Source organism: Gambusia affinis, linkage group LG14, assembly GCF_019740435.1.
Source record: "Gambusia affinis linkage group LG14, SWU_Gaff_1.0, whole genome shotgun sequence".
In the NCBI taxonomy this organism is placed as follows: domain Eukaryota; kingdom Metazoa; phylum Chordata; class Actinopteri; order Cyprinodontiformes; family Poeciliidae; genus Gambusia; species Gambusia affinis.
In genome coordinates, this window is record NC_057881.1 from 17,666,428 (window position 1) to 17,687,566 (window position 21,139).

Genomic DNA, 21,139 nt, shown 5'->3' on the forward strand with positions numbered 1-21,139 from the left:
TAAACTGTGAAAACTTACACCTATACCAAAAAATAAATAAAAATAAGAAAAGAGTGCAAACTTCCTTTAACAATTCTCTCGGGTTTACAACATAATTTTCAAGGAGAAGACCTGTGAGGGGGAAAAACGTCGGTGTATTCGACACCCTGGGAGAAAGAACAGGGCTTCGCGGGTTTGTGGTGTGTTGTTTTAATTCCTGGTGTGCAGGATGCGCGTCCATTTTACCTTAAAAGGACAAAAAGCCCATGAAAGAAGCGTGATTAATGAGCGCAGTTCACCTTTACCTTGGATCCACCTGCAGAAGCGGCTGTATTTGAGCTGTAGAGAGTCTCTGGCACAGGCGGCCTCAGTCCAATTCAACTCCACACATGGGTAAGTCGAGTAAGTCAAGCCGCTCTTTTTTTCTCGCTTTTAATTGAGCAAACGCTCGCCTCGTTATGTCAGAGCGCGTTTATAACATTAGGAAGAACATTTGTTGTTCTGGAAGATGGCAAGGTTATTTGATAACTGTAGACGCCCTTATTTTTATTTGTTTTATATAAATAGTTCAGTGTACACACACTTGTTGCTCAAGGTGAGAGTCCGTTTTGTTTGTAAGGCCTCTCTGAATACTGCGATTAACTGAAAACGCGCAACATTCAGCGGGTTTACTGTCTGTTTTGTGCTCAAAAGAGACCAAATATGTAATTTTTGAACATAGTATTACCCTCAAGCAACTTGCATAGACGCAAACTATTAGACCTATGCAGTTTGTGGCTAAATCTGGGTATAATTTAAGATTTCAAAATAAATATTTTAATAGAGACTATGAAGAAAAATCGAAGCAATCACTAATTAAAGTTTGTTTAAAACAGCTGTTATAGTCATAACCAAATTCACAAATTCAGTCTATATTTTTGCCGTTTTGAACTGAATAAAGATTTGACATTTTTTTAAATAAAAAATTATTTAATGTAATCCGTTGTAAAGGTCCCTTAAATAAACATATTTGCTAATAATTATCGAAAATGACATAGTTACAATTTTAAGCAGGAATATTTAAGTAGGTCAAATTATTATTATTATTATTATTATTATTATTATTATTATTATTATTATTATTATTATTATTATTATTATTATTATTATTATTATTATTATTATTATTATTATTATTACTACTACTACTACTACTACTAATAGTAGTAGTAGTAGTAGTTAAATAACACCATATTACATCACTAACATGCAACAAGATGTAATAACAGGTCAGTTTCAAGACAGATGTGCTACTTTGTCTGGTATGGAGCTGAAATGGAAAAATACTCTACATGTGATTTTTAACAATATCCATTCCTCTATGGAACCTTGCGCACCCTACTTTATGAGTTGCAGCCACTCTCATTCCCCCCTGCTGCCGGTGTGCGCTACAGGATCCTCTCAGAGTGAAACCCAGCTGAGTCTCAAAAGAAAAGGCCGTGCATTCAGGGTCAATCCTCGGTCACGGCTTCAGTTTGTTGTGACAGCACCATCCTAACCCCCTCAAACCTAAACTAGAGTTTGTACACCCCGCACAGGGCAAACAAACCTGACTTAGACGGCCGGTTTTAAACGAAACTCCGAAGTAAAAATAATTAGCAAACCAATACAAATGACAGGAAAAGGAAAGGCGTCACGGGAGAGGACTTCCCGACGATCCTGATGGTTTCTATTAAGGCCCAGAGATAAACATATGGACGATGACAGATGCTTAACTCAAACCATTAAGACGCTGGTGCGGAGCATTAAATGTTCAAAGCATTACATATATATATATATATATATATATATATATATATATATATATATATATATATATATATATATAATATTTCACACGATCTGACAAAGTTTAGGCTCATCGGATTTCAGGCATTTGAGTTAGAAAACACCACGAAATATAATAATAATAATAATAATAATAATAATAATAATAATAATAATAATAATAATAATAATAATAATAATAATAATAATAACACTTTCTTTTAAAATAAAGTACATTTTCCGACAAAACCCGATCATGAATATGTTTCCAATCAGTATAATTTGAAGCATAACTTTAACATCAGATTATTTTATCAATCAATAATCTAATGAAAACTTCTTCTGAAAGAGATACTTATATCTATATGAATTTATCATTTTATTTTACAGATGTTTAAATATATTCTTCCAATCGAATAATTCAAATGTTTATTTAATTTTAAAATCAATCAATCTATCTATCTATCTATCTATCTATCTATCTATCTATCTATCTATCTATCTATCTATCTATCTATCTATCTATCTATCTATCTATCTATCTATCTATCTATCTATCTATCTATCTATCTATCTATCTATCTATCTATCTATCTATCTATCTATCTATCTATCTATCTATCTATCTATCTATCTATCTATCTATCTATCTATCTATCTATCTATCTATCTATCTATCTATCTATCTATCTATCTATCTATCTATCTATCTATCTATCTATCTATCTATCTATCTATCTATCTATCTATCTATCTATCTATCTATCTATCTATCTATCTATCTATCTAGTTTATGTGTTTATTTAGCAGTACGTGACTTGTTGGAAAAACAATGTTTTGCATTTATTTGCATTTTCTTGTATATTTCTGAAATATGGAAGTAATTGAATTTGCTTTAAAAGATACCAAGCAGAGCTTTTCTCAGTTTAGCTTTGGACCAAAAACAAGGGAGCTTCCTCTACAAGAATGATATCAATCTTCCTTTTAGACTGAAATGAAAAAAAAGTCTAATTAAAAAATGGACACATAATAATAATTGGATTTGTCTCTTCCTGCAAAGGTATAACATGGAAGGAACAAAAAGTTGGGAGAGCCATTAATAAAGAAGAACCTGAAAGCAAAGAGCTATTTAAAACAGAGCCCACACAGTAAGACAGGCGGTAACGTGCAAAAATAGTTTTCGATGAAGTAATAGAAACAGTTGCAAGTAGCAGAGGATGATGACTTGTATGTATGTCCACACACATACAGTGAATGTTATAGAAAAAAATGTCAAAGGGGATTTTTGTTTTGTGGAATCAGATGTTTCAAGCTTTGGATCCCAGGTTCTATTTTTATTTCTTTAATTCTGTGTCTGTGTGCGCTATACTAATTATACAGAAGACTGACAAAATAAGATCATATACTTATGTCCTGTCTTAAAAATCAGATGCATTTGAATACAAATGCATCACTTTTTCACATAAATCCCATCTTACACATCTATTACGTTTATGTAATAGCTGAAGAGGCAAAGTCCCATTTCGTCATTGTCTGTCTGAAATATGTCGTAAATAAGCAGCAAGAAAATATTTTTGTGCTTCCATGTACAGGTCAGAACTCGGTTTGCAAATAAGGTTTATTTTCTGCACATATACAGCTCTGTAAAAAGAGTCTAATACAAAAGGATCAAACACTTCTCTCAGAAATTTCTTTCTGATGCTTTTACTGACTGCTCAGTTCAAACAGAAAGAGGTGGAAACCCCGAGAGGCAGTGATGCGGACAGACAGAAACCGCTCATCATGCTAGTCCAGGTATCGGCACATCTGCTCAAACTGACCACTCCTTTGGTGTGATTGGCAGACAAAATGAATTCCTTCATCGACAGATGTGCGACAGAGGCAAATGGATGGATTGACAGAGTGATGGGGGAAAGAGATGACATCATGAAATCAGTTGCTGTGTGCTGCTGTGGTAGGAGAAGCATGCCGGCTAAAGTGGGAGACAGGGAAGAAGGGAAGAGGGATGTGGTTGACTGGATGGAGGAAAAGCAGAAAGTCCGCATCTTGACATCAGCACTCACCTCCAGGAGTTGTCTGCAGTTTTCTTTGTACTGCTCAGCTCAGGCACTCCGACTCGGGGTGCCAATCGGAGGTACACAGAGAAATGTGAAAACAGGAGAGCACAGCCAGGGGACTTTGATGAGTTAGAGGCCCACAGGAGGAGCCAAGACTGGGAGCATGTAGGCTGGATAGTGGTCTACAGACACAGGGTCCATCCATCACACATGTCCTGACCTCCAGTTGACCCTGGCGTTGGAGCCAATGAGGCGCCCTCAAACCCTAAAGAAAGAACCCCCCCAACTACGCGCGCGCGCAAACACACACACACACTTATCTAGCCATACATACACGTCCAAACACACAAGAGATCGGGTGACACTGAAAAGAGCCTGGATGGTCTTTGTGTAGGCCGCCCCAGTCTCCAAGAATCCTCTGTTGATAGTTTTTCTAACTAAAGTGAGTACCAACACCTGAGAGACAAACAGATGTATACTGGCAGACACATCCAGGTAACTATTCACATACTTTAGTCTCAACAGAAAGAGCCACTGAGCAATGTCCTGGCAGTAGCTAATAAGTAACACTTTCAGTAATAAAAGTGGCTTCAAGGACAGAAAAGTAACTACAGCAAACTCAAGATTCGTCATATAGGGCTAGTGTCAAGATATATATTTTTGATCAGTAATGTGTGTTGGTAAATCCGTCTCTATCATTTTGTACATTTTGCTCTTTTGGTTTTTTTGATCTTGATCAGACTCAGATATCATAGTCACACAGCATGCTAATTTTGGGCCTGTATTGATGCATCCAGGCCATTGTTTTTCAGTCGCTAACTCAAAAAAACAACAGAAAAAAAACATCTGCATTTCATTCATGTACAAATTCAACAATACAACTCGAAATTCATAGTAGTTGTTTTCCTATCCATAATGGCTTATCCATGTTCATCTCCACTAACATTTGGATAACTGTCTTTGGACCACTTGATGATTCTGACTGAACATTAAATCTCTCTTGTGGGTGGAATTGATGAGGCGCATTTCAAAATTTAGTTGTTTCCTGGCACAAACCTGACTTTCAGGCATAGTCCCTGAATATTCATTAGTGTTGAGGTCATTTGCAGCTTTACCCATCCCAAAACCAGTTCTGATGAACACTTGACATACTTTTGGAGCACTGTGTCCAAGTTTTCCCTATACAGCAGGTAACGATATTCCATCCACTCCATGCGATGTAGCTTTCCCTCTGGATGCTGCCACCACCGTGTTTAAAATTATGTACAGTATTCTTTCAACTCGCCTATTGAATATGTCAGCCAACAAGCCAAATTGACTGTCTCTGATGAGACCTTTGTCTTATCTGACCATGAGACCTTTCACCTGAAGACATCTGGCTTGTCTATGTGAGCAGATGGAAATTTCAAGGAGAGAGCTTGTGTCAGATGGTAGGAAGTCAGGAACGTAGACAAGAATTTCAAAACAACAGTGATCTTACCACATTCAAAATCTCAACCCTGAGTAGGGAGTATAGTTTAAAGTTTATGTAAATCAACTTTTGGACAATGGTTTGTGTAAAGGTAAGTGGTAAAATATCTAACAAGAATTATACCAGAAACATATTAAGGGCAATAAAATAATAAATAAATTAAAGAGTACTGTCAATATACAACTTCCGATTTTAATTATAATATTTTGTAAACTCAATTCCTTATTAAAACTAAAATGCTTTGAACAACTAATTGAAACTTCAAAATTATGACCACATTCATGTTCATAAAGGGTGCAGTAAACGTCTGCCCAGAACCGCAACTGCATTTTTGGCCGACACTGGTTCACCCAGTGTTTGACATGTCCCTCTTGAACCTCTGTACTAACATGTCGGTGCAGCAATCCAGAGGAAGAACAGCAGCTGCTGCAAGCACAGATAAAGTAACAGATCTGATGAAAATGTGGTTATTTGAGTAGCCACATTTCCTGGGAATGAAATCCTATTCCCAGAAAAATTTAGAAACTTTCAAAATTCCATCAGAAACCTTAGTGTGGAAAATGTCAAACTTTGTCTTACGGACACATCCAAACGAACGTGATTTAAATTTTGTTTTGAGTTATGGAGAAAGATACAATTTTAAACAAAGCAGCATTAATTGAATGCAGTCAACCAGCTTTAAGATATATTTACTAATAGTAATGATGTGGTAGCAATTTGTGTTTTGTATTTAAAGAAGTCTTAGCGACCAACAACTAAAGCAAAAGTGGTAGAACTTGTTAAGAAAACAAAAATCTTTTTTTCCCTGTCCACAGGATAAAAATTCTAACAAGTCAACTATTTATTCATTAAATTCTAAACCACTCCAATAACTTAACAGCTAAGGGGTAATAATCAAGTAATAACATTTTATTACCAATGCTATTAAGCTTTCATTCACTGAAAAAAAATAAAAGGGCAAAAACCAATGGAATGTGAATAATGATACAATAATTTGATTGTATCATTAAAATCATTGTGAGGCTTTTAAAATTATTTTGAGTAAGAAGAAGTGAGTTATCCAAGCTTTTAGTGTCACATCATAGGATACAATATGTAGCTATAATTAATTAATTGAAGCATCTTTAACTAACTAAAGATGCTTTTCTTTCAAGAAACTGATTAAGAACCTGGATGCGCAACATTTTATTGGATATAGCAGGCGTTTTCTGCGATAGCTTTTATGTGATGAGAGGGCACCAGCATTCCAACATAATGAATCAGTCTTTCCTTTACACTCTGTGTTATTATTATTATAACCAATCATTTAAAAACAAACTCAATAACCAATAGAAAAATCTTTAGAGCCACTAAAGTAACACACCTCTTGCATTTGCTCATCGACCTTTGGCATGTTTTCACTGGTATTTTAAGAATTTATCTTTAGTGATAAGCTCCAAGGATTTGAGTCTGGATGGCATTCTGTCTATCTTCCCAATTTTTAGCTGCCTTCAGATTCCTATATTTAAGTTGTGACTGTGATTGGACTACGCCAAACCATTCATATTACTTGCAGTCAGAAGAAATGGTTGGTGAAATTGGAAGTTTACAACAAACCAATGCCAGGTGTACGAACATCCATGATATTAACTGAAAAAGTGACAAAGAATCAATTTTGGTAACTTCCTGCAACAGCCATAACTGAGGTTTTTTACAGCCATAACTTGCCAAATTTATTGTTTTACATACTTTTTAACAAAAATAGTAAATAATAATATGAGCTCAGCACTGATATGATGTAGAAATTCAAGTGAGTACATGCATATTACTGATAAAAATCTTTAGATCCTTGTTCTACTGTTGTCCAATTCAGTTCGTAGAAGGACTTGTCCAAATGTTTTCTCTACGCTTCTTTTTGAAAGTTTCTTACAAATCCCAGCTAAAACTGCCTGAACAGGTCATTATTCCAGTTGTTGGTGGTCCTAAGACCTACATTACAGTTAATGTGATCAAATTCACTTTGCAAATAATGCCAAAGCATTTCCTGAGTACCACTAATAGCAGGTCAATTACCACCAGCCATTTGAGAACCATGAAAGTAACAAGTCCGTTGTAACTGTGGCTGTATATTTAGGGTCAATGTCCAGCCGCCTCAGTCTGGTGTTTTATGGTGATGCTGCTCACTGCTTTTGTATGATATGACATTTTATTTAGCTTCGGCTTTTGATAACCTTGCTGTGATTTTCTAATTGGACAGAAGAGATGGGGTTAAGATGGAGAGTAAAAACGTAATCCGAAAGCCTAAACCACAAAGTCACCAGTAGTTGTCAATTAGGAAATAGAGCCAGGCCGTTGACATCAAAGAGCTGAGCCTTTGGTTTCATCAACAGGAAGACAGGTTAAACAGTACACGTTAAAACAGCCCCAAGGAGATGGTTGCTGGCACATCACAGAGAGGAACAACCACAGTAACCACTTTCACACACAGACATACACCTACACGGCTTGAAGGCACAAGACAGGTTTCAGCACTTTGAGTCAAACGTCTTCTTGTCGGGTGGAGTTTGCAGATGATGCGAGCTGCGGATTCTGCTCGCGGGGACTGCCGACCATTGTTTGTGGTGTTTGATCTCACCTGACACCGTTCTTACCTGAGAACCACCTGCCAGTAACTCTCACAAGAAGAGAAACGGCGCTCACGTGTGCTGTGACAGGAGAGCGTTGGAAACAAAATCTGGAGGGATCATGGAGCAATTTGTGTGTTAACTGACAAGCCAGAGTGCTCGAGTCTGTTTGATGGTTTCTGACATGTGAAAGCAGATCGGATCCCATCGAGGATTTAGACATCTTGAGTAATATCACCCAAAACCTCGCCACTTGCTAGATAATATTTTAAGATATAGCGTGAAGTAAAATTAGTGTTTTGCGGTTCAAACATTAGGAGACAGACTGCTTTGCTGTGGAGTTAAAACAGCTGCTTGTTTTAATGGAAAATGAAAGAGATGTTTTAGTGACAGCATATTGTAACTCAAAGCCTCTGGTTTGTACAGAGCCTGCAGCACCTTACACAGTGGGAGTCAGAGAGCTGGAGTGAAACTATGCACTGATGTGCTCTCTGTCGCCTGAGGGCAAAGAGCGGTTTAGATCCAAATCTGCAGCACTCAAAACATGGAGCTTAGCCCAACAAATTGATCTGAAGTTAAAGTGGATGATTTACTGTATTTGCATGGCTGCTTGTTTACCCTAAGCTTTATGCACAGGGATTTGTGTCATATTAATGAGAGCATATGTCAAAGGAATTGAGTTGAGATTCAATGTATTAAGTACTTATTATCCTCACTACTTTTGAAAACACTGTTTGAATAATTTGATATCAACTTTGGCTTGGTATTTAATGCACTTTTCTCAACTTAATTTGAAAATTAATGTCTCACTGTAGGAAAAAAGGAGAGCATTCCAAACAACCAAAACTTTCAGAGAACACTTCTTCCTATTAGTGGCAGTTCTTACTTGAATGTAATTATGGAAAAGTGCCTCCTTTTGCAGCTATTCCCCAAAAATCTGTAACCTTTTATAGTACAGCTTACCAGAATTTGAGGCATTGAAAAAGCATTTCGTCCTCCATCCAAATAATTTAATTCAGGTCTTCCAATCACTTAAACGGTATCTGGTGTTAAAAATCCATCACACAGGCACATTGGTGGCATGAAACCATGATAGGATACCTAGTCCAAATGCCTAGCTGGTATGAAAATGTCTGTCTTTTCTTGTAACCTTATTTTTATATTTTGATTTTTAAAAAATTACAGGCAACTGAAAAAAAGATTACTAAATAATTAATTTGCATAACCATGGATAAAAAAAAAAGAATCAAACTTTTCTCTTAAATTAATCCTGTTGAGTCTTTCATTATCAAAGTAGCTTGTCTATATGTTTAACCATCTGTTCTAGTGAAGACTCATTTAAAGTTTTGATATATGATCCTTCTAAATAGTGTCGGAAACAATCACTTCAAATTCGAGCTACGTGTTGTGTACACAAAGAAAAGTCCTTTGACTGTGCTTAAGGAAAACAGTTCTCTCAGAGACAGTTGACCCACAAAGAGAGAATGTGGTCTTATTGGGTCACCTGTTCAAGGGCTCTTACAGTGAGATGACCTCTCCAACACCACCAGCTCTCCCAGCAGACAGCGGGCCAGTCACCCTCTTTGCTTCCCCCTGCTCATCCTCCCTCTCCGCTCGTTATCATTTGAGCTCCACAGAGACTCCTCTAATGACAGCCCTTGTCTATATCGCCGTTGTCACAGCTCGTGTCTGTGTGTGTGTTACCCAGTGGGTGTGTTTACATTTGTGCTCTCAAACTAGTGCATGTTTGGCCTGTAATGACAGCGGCTGTCTATAATGCCTCACCCTGGCAGGGATCATTCGGTCCAACCCCTCTCCCGTCCGCTGTCCGGTGTCACCTGCGCCCGGCTGGACGATGATGTGATCTTTAGTCCCCTCTGCAATCTATAGACTGGCATTTGGCTCAGAAAGCATTCCCCGGCCCTGACATGCATGCTAAAGCTTGTCGCTGTTTTGCCGATATCCCCCCCACACCCAGTGCGGCTTCCTAACCTCCCCCAAAAGGTGAGTTAACGCAAGTCAGAGCAATATTCCAGCAGGCAGTGTTAGATACTGGAATGGCATTTAGCCACTGAAGTGTATTTGTGTATGCATGACTGTGGGGTGAAGTTTGAATCTTGCTGTTGAGCAGTTGGCTGTCAAGAAGTCAAATGGCTGAAACTATTTGGGTTTCTCTTGTGCCTCCCGTCTCGACTAGGGTGCCTTCAGAACATTGATCTGGGAATCAACCCAAATTTACCTACGTTCAAGATCCATTGCGAAACCCAGCGGATGTTGCAATCTGATATGAGATATATTGCATTTAAAAAAAAAAAAAAACAATAAAAAAAAGACTCTTAGGCTCCAGTGGTTTTTACTGAACAATGAAGAGACAGGAAATACAGAGGGAAGAGAAGGGAAAGACATGCAGCAAATGGCCCAAGACTGGGAATTGAACCCAGGACATCCATGTCGAGACTAGCCTCTGAGCACGATGCACATGCTCTGTCAACTGACCCACCCAGCCAGCGTGGCTAAAAGTGTTCAGTTTCAGTTCATAACATATTATGAACTGGCGTATTGGTGAAATGAAAAGGATTATTTTAAACCTATCAATAGTTTGAAGATTAGTGGTATTGTTATCATTGTATTAAAGCATCAATTAAGGTTATGTTGCAGACTTACTTTAGCTTTTTGTGCAAATGGATTCTGTAGCTTCAGAAAATCATTAATGTATACGAGTGAGTGTGTTTCTGTTGAGATAAATTTATGAAAAATTCTGATTAGGACACCCCTACCTGTACTGACACCTATTGAGAGATCTGCTCAAGTGATTTTTAGTTTTTTAGCATAAAGCAATGTCCTGTGTCTGATAAAAGAAAGAAATTTTGCTTTTTAAAGTGGATTGTATTCATTTAGAATTATTCCAGGAAGCCGAGTGTGTTCTGCCAAATCTTATAATTTTCCAGCTTATGAAGCAAAAATGTTTTGCATTCTGAGAGGTGCTTGGAAAAAAGCAGCTCATGTTTAAGACAGATTATTTTCATCCGGCAGTTTAGCTGAAGCATGAAAGAATGATGAGTGACTAAGAGCGTGGTCTCCCATCAAGAATGGCTTGTGTTACAGCATTAAGCTACTTATCTTTTATGGAAATGATAACTTTTGTGACATCTACCTCTGACAGCATACATTATAAATTCAAACCCATCCCCAGGTGATGAAACAGTTCCCATTATGTTTTGTGTTTGTGGTATCTTCAGGATATATTCACTGGCACACTGAAAGCAATGTATTTTGCATTTCCAGCATCATTAACAGTCTGTGGGGATGTAAAAATTCAGCAGTTAGCATAGACCAAGAGTTCAAACTGAACATCAAACAGCAACAGAAATAAAAAAAAAAACAAAAAAAACACCAGAGACTTAAAATTGAAACAATAGACATTACATCAGCTTTGATTTAAAAGGAATTTCAATATGTTTTAGTCTGTCCATTTATCTTGCAGTTCAGGGTCATAAAATGTGAAGCTAGAGCCTGAAGCATAGCAGTAAGACAATGAAGATTTAATGACAGAGAAAATCATAAAGTTGGATTTTATTGGCCATGGGCCATCTTTTCATAGCAGATGGGTTTACATAAATTCTCAATCCAGTTATGCTTGAGGTAGATATAAAGTATTTCCATGTAAAAGAACATGCAAAACTTGCAAAATCTGAAATGTAAGCTATTTTATGTTTTGAAATAAAAGGCTTGAAGGGCACTTTTTGCTTAGAAAGTGGAGTTATCATTTAAAACAGCACTTTGTATTTACTCAGGTTATCTTTGTCTTATATTAGAATTTGTTTAATGATCTGAAACATTCAAGTGTGACAAAATGGCAAAGACATACATTTGCACAGTAAAAAAAAATATATTGGCAAAACTCTGCCACCCTTTAGCAACGTGCTTCTTCACGCAACTGGAAGCTTGTAAAGAAATTGTGTTTTTTGTTTTTTTAAATTATGTTATTGGAAAAATTTGAGAGTATTCAGTAGACTCCCAGCAGCCGTCCAAGTAATCTTAGCTTGGAGGCTCGTGGAAAAGTAGTTTTGGTCGAATTGAACAAAGAATCATTCAAAACAACTATCAGTCATGGGTAAATTTCCACCCGCTGCAAAAATAACAAATAAAAAAAAAAAAAAAAACTTTCCTAGAAATTTGAGTGAACAATGTTTGGTATTTGTACACATCATTACTTTTGAATCAGACAGCTGTTTACATTGTCACAGTTTTCTCAATGGTCTATCTATGGTGCAGCAGAGTGTTTCTTCTTAATGAGAAGAGGAAGAGCTTTTCGTCAGACAGATCTGGTAGGCAAAGGTGATATTTTAGCTATCAATTGTAGGCCCCGTGGTTACAAACTATACAATCTGGTTGATTTGTTCAATCAAGAGCATGTTTAAAATTTTAACTTCAAATCTTCTTCCATTACTTCTGCCAAAAATGATAGTCTGACCAACTTATAATGAGCTCCAGCCATCTAGTTTGGCCCACCTGCACTTGCAGTACAGACTATACCGCCAGTAAACACCAGAAGGAATCAGAAGAAAAACAATCCCCAGGGTATACCTTACCCTCCCTTGATGTTCACTTTGTTGACTATATAGCACTAAATCACAAGTGACATAACTCTAGCTTACATGTCCTGTAGAGCAGGTCTATTCCTCGTCCTTTCTGTCAAACCAAACAGCCTTATGGGTAATGTACACTATGATGCGAGCGCAGAATGCACATCTGCGCACACACACAAATATACACACACTTTAGGCTTTACAGTTATGTTCTAAGGTACAGCATAATTTTATAAAGTTATGGTTTCTATAGGGAGTTTGCACTTAATAATGGTATGATGTATAACTATATGTTTTGAAAGTCCCTTTAATAAGATCCTGGAGAAAGTTCAGGAGATAGTTTTTTTCTGGAGCAGAGTGGCTTGGTGCTCTCCCATGGGAGAACACCTGTGATGAATAACAAAACAAGAACAGAATGATGCAATTTTGTTCTTGCAACTCTGAGAGAGAAGATCAAAACTCTCTGTTTATGCAGAGTATGCACAGGCCAAGAAAGTAGCTGCAGATTAAGGTTCACCAGGTTGAACCACTGGTAGCTTAAATGCAAATGCAATGTTTTTGAATATTTTGTTGAAAAAAAGTTGCTCACCCACCAGTCTTATGCCTTTGGTTATGTGCTCAACCCAAGTACAGTCAATCCAGAATTAGCAGTTTTTTTCTCCAGTGTGTTTTGTAATAGGTGCCACCTTGCATTGAAAATCCATTCTTCACTTCATAACTCTGTTTTCATGGTCATCTTACTCTGGTTAGTGAAAATTATACAAAATCAGGCAGTTTCTTTAAAAACCTTCTTGGCAACTTTAATCAGTGTTAGTTTAATAACATTAAAGCACAATGAAAGATGATGAAAAAGAACTGATGATGGTCTATTGTGTATTTGTTGGGGAAACTAGTGAGAAGTTGGTAAATGAAACTAACCCTAATAAAACACTTGGAGGTTCTACAGTGACAGCTTTAAATATAATTTGTGTTCGTTTTAAAAATGGATTATGTATGTGACCACTGGAAGTCTCTATCTCTAATTTTATCTGCTCCTTCTGTTATCAGACGCTCCCTGCCGCCTTTGATCTCTTTCTCTAATCGCAGTCTACATGCTTTATGTGTGCACTGATGTCGTCTTGCACTCATCTGCATACCTGACAGCACAGAGCTTTCTTTCATCTGCTCTTCCTCCGATGCATCCCTCCTTTGTCATTTTGCACTTCCCTTTTCCTTCCTCTGATCTCTCTTTGTTCACCTTTCTTTGCTTTCCACGCAAACATTTTCTTTTGTATTGTTGCTGCTTTTGCCCCTTCAGGTCACAAGTGTGTGTTGAGGTTTCAGAGGTTGCAATTTTCTATAGATAAACACCCTGTTAGGAGGATTATCTGTGTTGTCCGAACAATGTAAACCCAGGATTAGAGCTCGCTCTCCAGGGATAAATAAGCATGGCTGAATATGTGTATCTGTTTATTTATGGCGTAGTCATATGTCAACTTATCAGTTTGGGTCAAATCCTATTAATTCACCGCACGGATTTCCTTATTTGCACGGCAAAATTCTCCTTTGACCATGGTCTAAACCTCGTCAGCTGACTTCACTGTCTCAGTTCAAGATATCTAAACACCACATTACACAAAGACTAGCAGTTCATTATCTAATTATTACACTACTCCACCACATGCATGAGGAAATGCATGTTGAAGTAATCAAATTTCTCCTAGAAAAGCCTCATGCACAGACAAATAATGCCAGTGGACCTTAAGATAGATTTCATTACCAAAATGAAGCAGGTGCCATACAGAGCTGTCAAAAATGTATACATACCTCTTGAACATTTCAAATCTATCACATTACGATCAGAAACATCAATGTATTTTATTGGGATATATCAACATATCCATACATTGATGTTATTAGATAGAACAAACTCCACTTGGTCAGTTTTCTGGTTTCTGGAGTTCAGAACTAATAGCTGTCCACCTGAAAGTTTCTCCCAACAAAGCTGCGTATCTCTGCAGTACCACAGGAGGTACCATGGGTCTCTTTGCTGTTCCTGCAGTTCGTACTCTCTTTCGTAGTATTTCCATTTGTAGATGATGTGTTGACCAATGCCCAGTGCTCATGCTTAAAGCTTGTAATATTATTTTAAAATCTAATCCTGCTTCAAACTTCTCCACCGCTATGTCGCTAATCTGTCTGTGTTCCTTGGTCTTGATGATGCTGCTTGCTCACTAATATGCTCTAACAAAGCTCTAATGGCTTTACATAACATCAGGGAGATTCTTTTTACTTATTATTTGGTAACTCATGATTGTCATTAGTTGGAATAGCTGGATTTTCTTTAGGGGTGACAGATAAACGGGGGCTGAATTGTATGCAATATACACTTTTGGAATTTTTGTGTGAAAAAAAAAGTATTATATTTATTCTACTTCATAACCAAGTTGTTTATAACACAGAATCCCTCTGGAAATCATCTGTTTGTGGTTGTAGCGTGGCTGAATGGGTATAACCACTGCCGCAAGGAAGCTTAGGTGAAAACCCTAAACTTTAGGACGAGTTAATAAATTTGTAAAGCTCCAGCGACTGCTTGGCCAAACTGCAGGTAGGGTTGGAGGTGAAAAACCTTTAAAGAAATGAAAGCAGGGAAGGAGGTAAAGAGATGCTTCAGACGGCAAAGTGAGGACTTGAGGAGGCCAAGGGTCATCCCCCCCCAATGATACCTCCTGTGCCAGAGAGGTAGTCACGACCCGGTCAGCGGAGGTTCAGGTGTCAGTGAGAGACGACTGACTGACAAGCCAAAGCGGGAAGCCTCCTGTGTTCCATCCCGATTGGACCTTTCATCCTTCCTTCCCTCGCTCTCCCTGTCACTCCCCCATGACCCAAACCCTCCATTGCTTCAGCTGCAGCCCTCTTCACTCTCTTTCGCTAACTCTCTTCTCTGGCCCTGTCATCCCCTCATCCTTCCCCCTATCCTTTCTCCACTCACCCTCTTTTTCACCCCAAAAACTAAACATTACCACAGGGTTTCACTCAGCAGGCCGGGCTGACTAGGAGAGCTCTCTGTGGGAGAGCATTGGGCTTCACTTCACCGTTATACACTCACAGAAAAGCACACATGCAGAAACTGTGAGTGCAGGAGCACAGGTCGTGGCCAGACAAGCATGCAGCTAGTTCTTCATAATGCTTGAACGTAAAAATAAAAAATTTAAAGGGATGGTTTGTTTTCAACTCAAGCTATTTCTTTATAATTAACTGTCTATTAATTACTAAGAATTTAGTGGTTTAGTGATTTAGTGATGTGAAAAAGGGCTTCCCCCTTTCATATTTTCTTTCTGTTTTTAGATTTGATCGATTATATTTTGTTAGAGAAATAGTTTTTTGATTGTTCTCAATTGAGATTAGTTGCGGTTACTGCTAGTCATAATTCATCTGACTATGTCGGAAAGATGTGACATCGCAGTAAGTTTGCAAAAGTGTAAAAAATACTAAGTGATGGGAAGCAAATAGCATTTTGTACATGTGCATTAAATATTATTTATGTTTTATATTATAAAAATTATATTACTATAATTTTTTTAATTTAATTTACAGTTTAAAATGAACACGTCACATATTATTATGAGCAAAGTAAAAGGAGTAGAAGGAAGGGGAAAAAATCTAAAGCAAGTTACAGCTTTTCATTTGTTGACGTTTTATCATGAATAGATTTTTCTTGAATTTAACCAAGAACATCCAAATAAGAAAATAATTCTCACATCATTAACTTGAAAGCTTTAACTTGATGCAGAAATATTTAAGGTTAAAAACAATTTCGACATTAAAAAACTCACAACATCTCAGCCTCCAAGTCAACATGCTTTATTCGTAGCAAAAATGAAATGTCATAAGAGTCTGCACCAGGAGTTATTGGCTCTCTCTGAACAGGTTGCTGACCAGAGCTGATAGATAATTCACAGCTGACCACAGGTCTCAGTAATGGTGTCACCTTATCAACCTCTGCTGACGGATGGGCAAAATGTGGCTAATACTTCTTTACCTGGACAGCATGATTAATACACCCTGTTTCACAGTGAAAACTGAATAATATTTGAAAGTTTCTTCTAATATAACAGTAACTTTGGGGGGGGAAACAGTTAAAATGTGAGTACTTGTCAATGCTAATGCTAATGCTTTAGCAATAGTCCATAGAAAAGTATTTGCTGAAAGAAAAGCAAAAGAAAAAAGAAAAATAACACTTTCCAAGCAAAAGTCAGAAGCTTTTGGCTCAGTTTAGCACAGCTAAGTTTGAAGGCAGCAGATTCAAAACGGGACACTTTTTTATACTTGTTTAAAGAAATAATGGACTACCAAGAAAAACTCTTTCAGTAAAAACTATTGATGCATTCAAGTTCCCAGGTGCTCACACCTCTCATGCCTGTTTGAATAGCTAACAACTCCCAGTAATGTCATTGGTGAAGATCGGTGTAATTCATCTCTTCATCAATTCCTATTCATAGATTCCCATTGTGTCACAAACTGTCTCTATTCAATGGAAGTGCATTTCATTCTCCCAAGAAAAAAGAAATTACTTATCTCGTAATTATGGGATCTGGATTATTATTATTTTCTTTCTTTATTTTCTTTTTTTGCTATAAAGAACAAAAATTTTATCTCATAAGCACTGTCAACTTGGCAATTATATCCCACATGACAGCAGTTCTATCAAAGGATGTAACAGTTCAGCACTTCTGTTTTAAGCTCTGTTTAAATCCCAGACAAACCAAGCTTCGACTTCCAATCATTCTGCATGCAAGGTTATACTTTCCCTATAGAAAGTAGCCCTGGCCCAATGGAACTGTGATTGGTTTCTGAACTGAAACTGATGGCATTACATTATAAGTAGGATCAAACTGGGATGTATGGCATGCAATTGAATTTGAATCTGTCTTTATGATTGCATTGTGTTGGACTGATGGGATATATCTCTAGATATCTTATAAAGATATCTAGAGTAAAATATGACATTTGTGGTCTATTTGTGGTCCAGACAAATTGCTAGAACCAGCCATCTAATAAAATTATTTCAAAAAGATATTTATATTTTTTTGTAATTTATTGGATGGCTAGTTTTTACTTTTCCTTGAGTAGAATCTCTGTTCGTGACACAACATGTTGACCAAGTACATTTTCCACTTTCTGCTGTGCCGCACAAGTGAAGCCTTAACCTAACGTTCTCTCTTCACCTCATATGGGAACAGACGTTTATATTCATAACCGTTTTCCAGTTTGCAGAACGGAGCCCACCTCGGAGGCATATAGACGAGCTTCTCATCACTCCTAATGTCTCATCACCGTGTTGACTGGCGTGCCTGAGGACAGAAGACAGCGTGACATAGACACTGGCGGGTATGCATACGCAGACATACACTCTGACAGGTGCAGGCTGCCAGTCGGCTCTTCTTTGTTGCTTTTCATTAACTTGTCTAATAGAATCAAAGACTGTCAGCAGAAGAGAATGATAGAAAAAGGGAAGGGAAGAGGGGAAATGGAAGAGGAAAAGATTGCTTTCTTCTGTGTTTTCCCTTTCCTTTATTTTTTAAAGTATATGACTCTGTTTCTGCAGCTGTCTAAATTAAACTCCTCTTTTCTTCTCCATATCATGTTGCATCTGTTATTGCTCCTAGATATCCTCAGGCTTTACAGGCATGCACAGGTATGCAAAAAATATCAGAAGATAGAAAGTAGGAGGTATAGTATAATATAAGTACAAGTGCTTTGGGCAGCATACACCTCCCACACTGTCAGCTCATCATCAGGAAGCACTCTACCTGAAAAAGCCATCGGGACTTTCACTGAAATAAAATGTCAACAGAATGCTTTTATCTCTCGGTATAAACACTTATTTTATTTCTTTGCTATCCAGAGATGCGTCACTCTACTAAAGGTTAAAGGGAAGATATTCTAATCAGGGACTCTTTGCCCAACAGCAGCTCAATAAGGTCAACTGGTGTCACAACACTCAGCTCGGAGGGAGGGATGCGTGTAAATACAAGTGTGTGTAGTGTTACTTTTTAGTCATCCTCTTGTTTATTTTTCTGTTGCCGTAGCGGCCAATCCAAACGGCATCACCTTTAAGTCCTTACCTGCTTTTCCTTCTTTCATGGTCTTATAATGAAATCACCATCGCTGTGTCATGAGGTCGCATACGCATAAGCACGCATGTTAAGACACGCAGACTTAACTCTGAGTTGCATGTAAAGCTCCGGTGCCTGACGGGGCGATCCGCCAGCCAATTGGCTGTATTGATTATTGGGTCAGAGGAGGCTGGTGGAGCGGCAGCAGTAATTAGGGCTTTTTGGTGTGGATTAGCCGAGAGAAAAGGTCACCCACTCAACAGCGGTGGCAGGACCACAGGCAGGAAAGGGGAGGGGTGGACAAGACGATGGGCGCTGTCCCCAAACATGATGACCACAACTTGTGATTGATGGGGAAGGAACAGTTTACATGTATATTTTGCCTTGCTAAAGTACTAACACTTGTATATGCCGCAGACTTTTTAAAAATTTTTTGTCAAGTCACACATGTGATAACAATGTTAAATGGTGCAGTGGCACTATTATTATTATTATTATTATTATTATTATTATTATTATTATTATTATTATTATTATTATTAGAGAGACATCAGCAAATGCTGAAGCACGCAGTGTTAACATCTGTCTGCTTTGGTTCACTGCAAACAGTTCCCAGATACAAAGACACTGAAAATAAATGAACAAATGAATAAACAGAACCAGTCTGAGATTCTTTAAACTAAAATGCATAACGTGATCCAATGTGAGGCTGCACAGTGGAAAAGATGGTAGCACTGTTGCCTTGCAGCAAGAAAAAAGTCCTGGGGTCTTTCTACACGCTTCCTGTGTAAGCCAGCTTCCTTTGACGATCTAAACACATGACTTTTAAACAGTCTCTCTAAATAGCCCTTGGGTGTGAGTGTGTCTGCATGGTTGTTTGATTGATTGATTGGTTTATATAGCGCTTAACAGCAACCAACTAAGGTGACAGAAGCACTTTACAGTGAAAATCACAGTACAAATCACATCACAAGAAAAGAGCAATAGAATCCAAAGCGGGGGTAGGTAGAAAGTGGGCCACCCACAAGTGCGCCATTCCGCCTCTTGCCACTTGTGTGTTTCTGTGAAGGACTGGCAACTTGAGGTAGAGGGCAATCCAGGAAATCGAAACAATGAAATAAAGTGTTAAACCTTCTTTGAATTTGTCTTTAAATTTGTGATTTTGACTAAAAATGAAAAGAAACAAAATGTTGTTTCCCTTGGAGTGGCTATTTTGTGATTTTACGTTTCCAATTTTAGTTGCCATACTCTCCGCAGAGTCTGGCCAGATTTACTGTAAAATCAAGCACAAGTTAAATATTTGTCTCCAATAGATCATGTCCTGGTCAGTTCTTTTACTCTCTCTGGAATTGTTGCTGTGGTGTTTGCTCCATTCCTGATTTCATTTAAAGAATTATAAAATATGTTTTCAAGGCATTGTTTGGTGCAAAAAGAAATCAGATAAATGAGACAATCAGTCAACCTGCAATGAGGTAGCTGGCAGATAAAAGTGTTGTTTTCACAAAGAGCACAACTCACTCAATTTCCATACTTTAGAGTGATTTTGTTTTAGCAGACAAGATATTTTTTTGAAAGTAAAAACATATCATAAACTTACATTTTGAGATTATAATCGGCTTCTTGAGATGTTTGATCTGTTTCATACCTTTGCCTCTTTTGTCTTCAGACCCTCAAGTTGACCTCCGAGTGGTATGGCAATTCTGAGTGTTTCTTCGGAGGTCATGACCCTTCCACACCATGAGCAGGACAAACAGGACCGAGGAGCTACAACAACACATGGAATGTTCCCTTTGTTTTCTGCTACACCAAAATTGTGAAAGAAATCAAGAAAATTCCCCTACTACTCTAATAAAATGTCTATATATGTGTGTTAGAATTTAGAATTTTTGTGTTGTAAGAAAAGGTAAAATCTCAAAAAATAGTTTTCTTTAAACTCAGTATGTTCTGCTGTTTCTCCCTGGAGTCGCTGTTTCACAAAGCGCTGGAAATGTGATTTATTTTTAAGATCTCACTTGAACATATATTTGTTTTGTCATCTGCAATCACTTTGTCTGCATTATCCGTTCGTCCCTCACAATATATTATTACCCCGCAACTGGTTCAATGTGGAACCGATTGTTTCTGTGAAGCACAAACATAATAAAGTGTATGATTAAGAGGGTGTCTGGTTGTGAGCGTTTATTGGGTGTCATCTCCCCTTCCTCCTCTGCTCCTCCTGGCTCACAGTGAGAGAGCAACAGTGCTGGAGGAATTGGGAGTACTGGTTTTTGTGCAAAGCTGCAGCACTCCTAGTGGTGGAAACACAGAAGAGATGCCTCATTTCTGCAAGGGCAACCCAAATGCAGCACTAAAAAGCCTTGAAATAAATTCATCATCATTGGAGTAGCATAACCTTTACATTTAATTTTAAACAATTTTGTTGGGGGACAAAATATATATATATATATATATATATATATATATATATATATATATTTAAATATATATATATATATATATATATATATATAAAGATTCTGTACTTTGTAAGAAAATC

General features: G+C 37.6%; 1 long non-coding RNA gene across 1 annotated transcript; it reads left to right on the forward strand.

Moving 5' to 3' along the window:
- Positions 1-307: 307 nt before the first annotated feature.
- On the forward strand, positions 308-20,758 carry LOC122843754. The gene is made up of 3 exons (XR_006372767.1): positions 308-372; positions 17,755-17,875; positions 20,270-20,758. It is a non-coding gene; the product is annotated as an uncharacterized LOC122843754 (long non-coding RNA).
- The last annotated feature ends 381 nt before the right edge of the window (positions 20,759-21,139 follow it).